At 46.8% G+C, this 9,969-nt stretch overlaps 1 long non-coding RNA gene across 1 annotated transcript; it reads left to right on the forward strand.

Annotated features, from left to right (window-relative positions):
* The first annotated feature begins 1,372 nt into the window (after positions 1-1,372).
* Positions 1,373-4,010, forward strand: LOC141731098 (uncharacterized). The gene is made up of 2 exons (XR_012583022.1): positions 1,373-2,030; positions 2,790-4,010. It is a non-coding gene; the product is annotated as an uncharacterized LOC141731098 (long non-coding RNA).
* Positions 4,011-9,969: the final 5,959 nt, after the last annotated feature.

Consider the following 9,969-nt stretch of genomic DNA (forward strand, 5'->3'; position numbering starts at 1 on the left):
TCTTCACTAAATCCCAGTCTCCTGTCTCAACTGCTTTTCTTTTAACATATTCCCAACACCGAAAAGAATGACAAACATTTACAATAACATTATCAGAAGGCAGAGTTTTTGAAACACCAAGCTTATTTCTATTAGCAGTTTTACCAAGCTTTTTTCTACTACCAGTTTTACTAAGCTTCTCTCTATTACCAGTTTTACAGCAATCAGAAGTATGCATTAATTCAGACCTTTTAATCCCTGTAATTTCCTCATTGTCACTATCAGAATCAGAAGTCAAAGGAGGAAAAAGAGTTAATATTTCCATATGTTTGTGCAGTTCAGAATCAGAAGCAAGCAAAGGAGCAGATGGCTCAATTTGTTTCTTTTTTAAGGTCATCTTAGCCAGCCACTGTGCCAAGGACTCAGAGTTAGATTCAACATTAAGTAAGGCTAGTTATTCTGTGGGTGAGGGGTACATGGATTTAAAGCCTTTTGCAGACAAACACGAATAAGCCTTATCAACTTGTTGCCCATTTCCCGTAGCAACAGACCCAGCAACAGTCTCTGCAGAAAAAATCCCAGCAGAACTCTCAGGCTGAGCTTCTCCCCTTTGCTGCTCCCCAGCAACTTTGAGTTCCTCTTCCGATTCCCTTTCTACCTCCTCCAAGTCTTTTTTATTCTGCTCCGCTTTCCACTCCTTTAAGGTGTTATAAAGCAACCTCCCAATAGAAGATAAATCTGCAGCTGCCTTTTCCCCATTCTGAATTACTTCCCAGAGAGTTTCTCCAACTTCTTTCCAAGATCTAACACTAAAAGTAGTGGTTACATCAGTCTTAACATTTTGAGACTTTGCCCATATTAAAATATTATGCAGAGCACAGTCTGTTGTTGTACCTCCTTTTCTTTTGAAGAAAGTTTTCCATGTAGATAAAACAATCTGTTCTTCACTTGTTAAATGATTTCCCATTGTTCCAAGCGGCTCACCTCTTTTCCAGGTGTCAGAATCAGATCTGGACTGACAGCTGCAGCCCGCTGCTCTCAGCTTTACTGGGCTCTGACCTCACTGCCCCTCGCCTGGCAGTTCCATCATGCCAGGTAGGCACCAAATGTCACTGTTAAGCTGGATGTGACATACATACGTGATCAGGGTCCAAAAAGAAAAAGGTTTTTTTATTCTGCATGTTCTCCAGTTTATATACTCTTAACAAAACGTGATCTTAAGTCATTAACTACATCACAATAACCTATTATATTCATTGGTGCAAAGCAATTAGCGACAATATCATTGGCAAAAGTTTTACATAAATTTAATAAGGCATGTATACACATCTACTTAGGCACATGGTCTAGCTACAAAAAGTTTCATGTTTCTTTTCTAATCGGTTTCTGTCGCAGACATTTTTTCACAGAAATCCTTTCTTTGGGATTTGTGCATCTTCTGGGAAGCAAAGGGCCCCAGAAGAAGAATGTAAACAATGTTATCGGCTGCTGTGAAATGTAGCAGGTGATCCTGTGATTGGCTCATGCTCCGTGTTTACAATTAAGGGCCAATCACAGGGCCAGCTCGGGGACAGATTCCCTGGACACAGAACTTTGTTATTCATTCTTTCTATTCCATTCTTAGCTGAGCAGCTCTCTGCAACTTCTCTCCTTATTCTTTTGAGTATAGTTATAATATATTATATATCAATAAATCCAGCCTTCTGAGCAAGAAACAAGATTCTCGTCTTTCTCTCACCGCAGCGACCTCCTCAGGTCACTGTAATATCTGGTGACCCCTCGTGTCAGAGCAAAAATTAATTTGATAAGACCAGAGGAGCAAAATTGCTGCATTGGGAAAAATCCTGTATGTGTAGCATGTGATGGTTGCTTTGAAGTGACCACAGAAGTGGATTGAAGCCAGAAGCTGAAGAACTGAAGATCCTGATTTCAGAGTTCACAGCCAAGGCTGACCACAAAGAGAACCTTCTTCTGGAAAACCTTCAGGAAGATGTTCGGAGAGAGCAGCAGACCTGTGGAGCTGGCCAGAGCAAGCTGGACTCTTTCAAAAGGTACTGTTGGCTTTTCCCTTCCTGAGGAATCAGCCCTCAGAAGTTTGTGGCTGCTCGTATGGCAGACACATGCCTTGCAGGAGGAGATTCAGTTCTCCCATTCAGAGGAGAAACTTATTGCCCTCTGGCAAGAATGGTGTAGAGAAGATGGTTTTTTTCCTGTCAGCAACAGATCTCTATGAGTTCCTTCAATGGGCAAAGCTTTTTGGGTTCTTTACTGATGTCCTATACCCTTTGGATGTTTTTGTCTGGGAGTGCATGAATTCCATTTTCCAGTTCGTCTGGAGCCAGGGACGTGTTTTGCCTTCTATCTACCCAGCATTTATAAAGCTCTTCCCAGTTTTGAAACGGAGAGCAGCTGTTTTTCAATGGATTTCTAACTGCTATGGGCAGGCTCTATTTCCACCGTCCCCAGTGGGAGAAGACCCAGTGGGGGATGAGTGGGGGCTTCCCAGTCCCCCCTGCTTCACGGCGGGGGGGCTGAAACTTCGCCGCACAAAGTTTTTTTTTACTCTTTCTCCCGAGCCTGCGCAGATGCAACCTTCTCCTTCCCCCCCTTCTCTCTCTCCGGGGGGATGGGAGGAGGCGGTGCCGCTCAAGCCAGCGCCGTTGGTGCCACCCTTGGAAGCCCGGCAGGCCCTTCCACAGCCGGCCTCTCGGACTCCGTCCCGCCCAGAGATGGGGGTGGTACCGGTCCCCAAGGTCTCCCCGCCCCTGCCAGCTCCATCACTCCGTGTGATCCCGTCTCCTCCACTCCAGGTGGTCCCACCCACAGCTTCACAGGCCTCCCCGCCCCTGCCAGCGCCTGCATCTGAGAATGCAGAAGCGGCACTTCCTGTCCCTGCTGAGTTGCCAGGCGACGACGACGCCTCTCCAGTTTCCGGCTCAGCAGAGGAATTGTTCTCTCCAGCCCCTTCAGCTCCCCCGCCGCTTCCATCCTCACCACCTCAAGCCGAGATGGTCCCTGTTCAGGATGGTGTTGAAGACAGCGCCAAACCCACGGGACCGTCAGAGCAGCCCGCAGCCACTCCTACATCCAGTGAGATTCCCTCCCCGGTACCGGACCTCCCGCTGCTTCCACTGGCTGCCCCAGCAGTTCTGCCGCTATCAGAGACACTGTCCTCTGTGTCGGCATCAGAGACTGCCCTGGAACCGGTGGCTTGTTCGAGCTCGGACCATCCCGGTCCGTTTGCCTCTGTAGCAGCGGCCCCGGTGGCTGGTCTCCCCTTCCGTGGAGCGGGGAGTGCTCGCCAGCTGACTGTGGGGGCAATGCATTTGCCTGTTTTTAAGATCAGCATTCTGGGCGGGCTGGGGGGTGTTTCTTTGGGGATTGTCCCCTGGAGGCTGCCAGCTCTGCTGCCTCTCTTGCGGCCTCGTGGCATGGGGGGGTAGGTGCATCCTGAGAGCTCTGCCTCTGGTCCCCAGGCCGGAGGGGGTGGGGATGAAGCCATGGGGCAGATGGAAGATACACCTGCTGCGTTTGCAGTGCAGAGGGAGAGGGCACAGTTGGAGAAGACCATAGCTGGTTTGCTGTGGGGAACAAACATCTCCAGACCCCAGATGGGATTGCTGGGGAAGGCTTCTATTTCCTTGCTGCTGGCATGCCTCAGTGGTTTTGGGAAAAGGAAGCGTGTCACCACCTGTGCTGCCATTGTACTGGCAGCAGGGTGCAGGCCTGTGGGAATGCAGAGCCTGCCTCAGGGGTTTGGCCTGGGCCGTTGGGCTCAGGAGGTTTTTGGGCCAGGGCCAGCATTTGGCCTCTTGGTGTTTCTGGAGGTTGAGGTTCCTCCTACTGGCCCTGGCCCCCCTTTGTGGGCCAGTTTTGGGGTTCCTGGTCCATCATGGGCCAGGGCCCCCAGGGCCTTTCCTTCTCTGGCACTGCTCTGCTCTGCTGCTGCTCTTCTCTTTTTCGATCAAAAAAAAAAAAAATTAAAATTAAATAAAAAAGATTGAAAATAGCGGGCAGCAGCTCTGAAGCACTGAAGCATTGAAGGGCCAGAAAAGGACATTCCAAAGTTGTTCAAATTGTTTGAAATTGTTTGAAATTGTTGTAAGACTGTCAATGGTTTTTTGATAATTATTGATGGGACTCTTTTGCAGCAAGTCTGTTTTCAGGACCAAAAAGGACTCTCAGATGTCCAAAAGAAACAACTTCAGCTCTTGGACTGTTCCTGAAACCCAGCTGCTTGGACTTGAATTCTCTTTGCATTGTTTTTTGCATTTTCTTAGATTGTAGGATTGTTTTAGTGATTTGTTAGTATTGTATATTTTACAGGTGAAGAAATTTTCCCCTTCATTTCACATCAGCATTTTTCTTTTTAATTTATACAATTTAGAAAGGTGAGATGTCGCAGACATTTTTTCACAGAATTCCTTTCTTTGGGATTTGTGCATCTTCTGGGAAGCAGAGAACCCCAGAAGAAGAATGTAAACAATGTTATCGGCTGCTGTGAAATGTAGCAGGTGATCCTGTGATTGGCTCATGCTCCGTGTTTACAATTAAGGGCCAATCACAGGGCCAGCTCGGGGACAGATTCCCTGGACACAGAACTATTGGAATATGTATCCCAATATAACCAGTTAGATGGTGCCTAGGCCAGTTCTGACCTTCGCTGCTGGGCCACAGGCAGCTCTGCGGTGTTATACCTCAAAGATACCTTGGCTGGCGGCAGAGTGCAGCGGGGCACAAGACAGGACTCCGTTCTCCTCAGGGGAGAGCTTCTGGCGATGGTGAAGAAAAGAAGGGAGCGGATTCTGCTAGAAGGTAGCCAGATGTTTATTCCATGAGCACAGATACGTCTGCACTGGGCTACTGCTGATAACAGAATGGCGCCACATGGTCTCATTCACATTTTAAGCTCAGGACAGGGGAAGGGGAGGGGACAGGTGAGTCACCAACCAGGTGAAGGGGCAGGGTCTCAAGGTACTAGGGACACCTATCACACGACGCCTTGCTGGTATGTTAGCCTGATTGACAGGGCACACTCAGCGAGGGGCGAGGGGGAAGGGAGAAGGTAAAACAGGATATTGCAACACACCACAACATCTCCCCCTAGTTTTGTTTAAAAAGAAGAGGACTGTGTTTATGGTGCAGAATGATTCTACTGAGGCTTCTAAGTCATCCACTGGAGCACTGAGGGCTTCCAAATGGTAGACCTCAGGAGGGGGAGATGAGCTTGAGATTAACTTGAGAACCATGCGTCTGATTACTCCAAAAACAATGCTAAAAACTACAATAACTACAACTAAAATAAACAGCACTAAAATTACAGTTTTCAGAATAGATCCCAACCAGCCCGAGAGTCCCCAGCCATTGAAAAGTCCATTCAGCTCGTTGTCAGTTTCTCTGTTGATGTCTGAGAACTTTTATCGAGGTAGTCTATATGTGGTTTGGGCTGCAGTACTATGTAGGAGATTGCAGGTGGGATGATCACGAGTAGGACGAGAAGCAGGCTCGGTCTCATGACGTCTCGAGGCTATACACGAACAGTGGGATCTAAACTGGTACAAAAACTTGAGACAAACATATATTACAAACTATTCCAGATAGGAGGCTTAAATGGAATTTCCTCCAGAGAACGCGTGCGGCGTTTTCTTCTCCAGGCAGCGTGAGCAACCTGGGGTGCTTCTGCAGATTTCTCTGAGACTTTGGGAACATAGGGCTTTACCCATTTGGAAGGAACCCACCTTAAACCAGAGGGGGTGGACACACAGGCGTATCCACGTCCCCAAGTAACCAATTTGTAAGGTCCCACCATTTTCCAAGTCTCAGGGTCTTTTACTAAAACTGGAGGTTTTTCTTTCATCAACCTGTGACTGTTCCCCCCAAAGTGGCGTAGGATGGGTGGGTTCAGGCTGTCAAAAGAACAATTCAGAAAATTGATTGTGAATAGCGCCCTGGATAACCGGATGTGGGGAGGTTCTACCTTCAGAACCTGTTGTTGCTGGTCCAGGACCCTTTTAATATCACGGTGAGTTCTTTCTACAATAGCTTGACCTGTAGGGGAGTAGGGGATGCCAGTTTTGTGCTCTACTCCCCATTGCTGCAGGAAGCTCCCGAATTCCTTGGATCTATAAGCAGGCCCATTATCAGTTTTCAGCTCCTTGGGGATGCCCATGAAAGAAAAAGCCTGTAAGAGGTGCTTAATAGCATCAATAGATGATTCTCCTGTGTGGGCAGAAGCATAGACCGCTCCAGAAAAGGTATCTACACTAACATGAACATATTTCTGCCGTCCAAAAGCTTGTATGTGTGTTACATCTGTTTGCCACAGTTCACAACTGTTCAGTCCCCTTGGGTTTGCTCCCGTACTCACTGTAGGGAGTGCATGTTGTTGGCAATTTGGGCACGTGGCCACAATCGCTTTGGCCTGTTCTCGAGTGATGTTAAACTGGCGAACCAGGCCAGGTGCATTTTGGTGGAAAAGCTGGTGGCTGATTTTTGCCTGTTCAAAAACATTTGGGAGAGTGGCCATCACTGCAGGCGCAGCAAGAGCATCTGCCCTTCTGTTGCCTTCAGCGATAAACCCTGGCAAGTCAGTGTGTGACCTGACATGCATCACATAAAAGGGTTGCTCTCGGTGAGTGACTAACTTTACCAGTTTTGAGAGCAACTCAAAAAGTGCAATGTTAGATACATCTTGCAGTATTGCTTGATCTGCTCTGGATACTACTCCTGCCACGTATGCAGAGTCTGTAATCAGATTAAATGGTTCTGAGAACCTTTCAAAAGCCCTAACAACTGCAGCCAATTCAGCAACCTGAGGTGAACCTTCCACCTCAGCAATGTCCGTCTCCCACTGCTGGGTTTGAGGATCTTTCCAAGTCATAACAGACTTGTGGGACCTCCCGGACGCATCTGTAAAGACAGTCAGAGCCCTTTTTAAAGGTCTCCTACTTAGAGCAGTTCTTAATTTTAAAGTAAATTGAACATCTTGTTCAAACAATTTGCAAGCGGGCCGTGCTACCGAAAATTGTCCTGAGTAGGAATCCAGAGCAAACTGCAACACTTCATTTTCTTGAAACAATTGTTCCAGTATTTTCATAGTATTTTGACCTGATTTTAACTCAACTGGAATGTGAATGCACTTAAAATCACATCCTGCTAACTCCCTGATCCGGGTCCTTGCTTTCCGGATCAGTTCTGCTACCAGTTCCTGAGGCTTTGTCAGTCTCTTGGACCTTTTGTGACTGAGGAAAACCCATTCTATGATCAAGAGAGAGTCCCTCTGGTCCCGGTCCTTTTTTGGTGTGTCCTTTGCCTTAGGTGTTTGTTTTTCCTCCCACTGGAAAATAATTCCATGGAGGTGTGGCAACTTACCTAGGATGATAAATTTGAATGGCAGATCAGGCCGGCATCGGTGGGCCTGTCTTGTGGACATTGCAATCTGAACCTTTTCTAGAGCTTTCCGTGCCTCTGGGGTAATAGACCTAGGAGCACCTGGGTCCTCTCCCCCTTTCAGTAAATTGAAAAGAGGGGCAAGGTCTTCATTAGTCAGACCAAGCCATGGTCTTACCCAATTCAAAGACCCACACAACTTGTGGACATCCGCAAGGGTCTTGATCCTTGGATTGATTTCTAGTTTTTGAGGAACAATGGTCCTATTTCCAATTTCTAAGCCCAAATACTTCCAAGGTGGCATCTTTTGAATTTTCTGTTCCTGGAGCTCGAACCCTGCAACAATCAATGCATCGATCGTTAGGTCAAGCGCATGTGTTAGTAAATCATCATTGGGGGCACACACAAGGATATCATCCATATAATGGTAGATGATGGCCTTCTCTGCGGCTGCACGAACTGGGGAAAGCAGGGAAGAGACATACCACTGGCAGATAGCTGGAGATACCTTTAATCCCTGAGGAAGAACAGTCCAATGGTACCTTTTCATAGGAGCTTCTGAATTGATAGAAGGGACAGAGAATGCCAAACGCGGTGCATCGTCAGGGTGCAATGGGATTTGGAAAAAACAATCTTTAATATCAATAACAGCTAATTTCCAATCTTGAGGAAGCATTGTTGGGGATGGCATACCAGGCTGGGGAGAACCCATATCTTCAATTACATTATTAATTTGTCGGAGGTCACAGAGAAGTCTCCACCTCTTTTTGTCAGCTTTTTGGATGACAAACACTGGAGAGTTCCATGGGGACATGGTCTCCACAATGTGGCCCTTTTTTAGTTGCTCTTCTACTAGTTCCTCAAGCACCTTTATTTTTTGTTTACTGAGTGGCCACTGTTTCACATCAACTGGTTCGTCTGTTTTCCACTTAAGTTTTTGGATGGGGCGCTGTTGTTTAATGACTGCTGCACAAAAATGCTGTGGAGAGTCTGGAATATTAATTGTGACACCCCACTGGGCCATTAAATCTCTCCCTAACAAAGGTTCTGAATAATCTAACACAAATGGACGGATATTTGCTAATTGTCCGTGTGGACCCTTGAATTGAATAATGCTTTTGGATTGCCTTGCCAATTGCAGACCTTTTACACCTCGAAGGTGACCAGCAACATTTTGTAAAGGCCAGTGTGCTGGCCAGTCTCGTACTGGAATCACTGTGCAGTCTGCACCTGTGTCTACAAGCATCTCAATGCGTTTAGACTCCCCACCCCCACTGACATTGCACCACAATTTGGGTTTATCTGTCCCAATAACTTGGACCCGGGCGACTGTGGGCCCTTGTTTATCAATATTTTCAGGTAAAGATGGCACAGGGATAGCTTGAGCAACAATTTGTCCCTTGGGAAGAAACAGGGGTGGGTGGAAACAGTGCAGGCTGAGAACAAATTGCTTAGGATCTGATGTTGTCAGTCCCGGAGCAATTTCGATCTCTTGTGGTGTGTTTTTGTCCCCAGTGATGATGTACTTACAACGAATTTGGTTCCAAGTACCTTTCTGTTCAGGATTTACAGAGACAAAATGCCAGTCAGTGTCCTTCAGGTGGAGTGACTCTGTCAGCTGCAACCTGTAAGGCTCATTGACAGAAGATGCGGTTAATACAGAATCACTTAAATCACAACAAAGGTTATTTTGTTTCACTTTCAACAGTGGACTAGCAGACTTGGTCTTTGAAGCACTTGCTTCACTTACACAAATATTAATATTATCGCGCGCTTGATTTGTTTTGCTACCCTTATTCTCTTGGCCTGCTCCTTTTATGTCTGCACGCCTGGCAGGCTGGCGCTTTATTCTTCGTTTTTTTGTTGTTGACCCCCAGGGAGGGCTTGCAGTTCTCCTCCCCTGCTATTTTTAAATTCATCAAATTCCCTTTTCAGGGGGCACTGGTTACTCCAGTGCCCTAGCTTATTACAAAGCAGGCATGGTTTAGTGGGCTCAACCATTGCCGGTCTCCGCTGCTGCCCAGGGTACTGCTGTGCTGAAGGAAAAGGTGAAGGGCTGGCAACAGCAACACGCTGAGGTGGTCTTGGCAGCAGCCTTGGTCTGGTGTCTTCAGCAACACTCATCAGAGGCACTTTCCTGTTACAGACTAGAAGCATATCTTTTAATGTAGGGGAAGGTTCCATAGGAAGGCTCAGGATTGCCGCTCGACACTGTTCATTTGCATTTGTAAACGCTATTTCTTCTAAAATTGCTTCCCTTGCATTTTCCTTTTTAACTTGTATTTCAATGGCTCTAGTTAGCCTTTCTACAAATTTGACAAAAGGCTCTGATGGTAGTTGTTTGATTTTACTATAGGGCTCAAAAGGCCCCTCAGGTTGGAGGGAAAAGAATGCCTTTTCAGCTGCTTCCTTTACTGTCTCGAGTGTTTCTGCAGGAATTGCAGCAGCTTGGACTGAGGGAGAAGACCATTGACCCTCACCACAGAGGTGGTCAATAGTAATGGGGTTACCATTGTTGTCTTTTGCTGTGTTTGGATCAGCCTGTAAGCTTGGGAGAGCATCTTTTAGCAGTTGTTTCAATGCTGATTCCCATAATTTGAA

Source organism: Zonotrichia albicollis, chromosome 17 (assembly GCF_047830755.1).
Source record: "Zonotrichia albicollis isolate bZonAlb1 chromosome 17, bZonAlb1.hap1, whole genome shotgun sequence".
Lineage (NCBI taxonomy): Eukaryota > Metazoa > Chordata > Aves > Passeriformes > Passerellidae > Zonotrichia > Zonotrichia albicollis.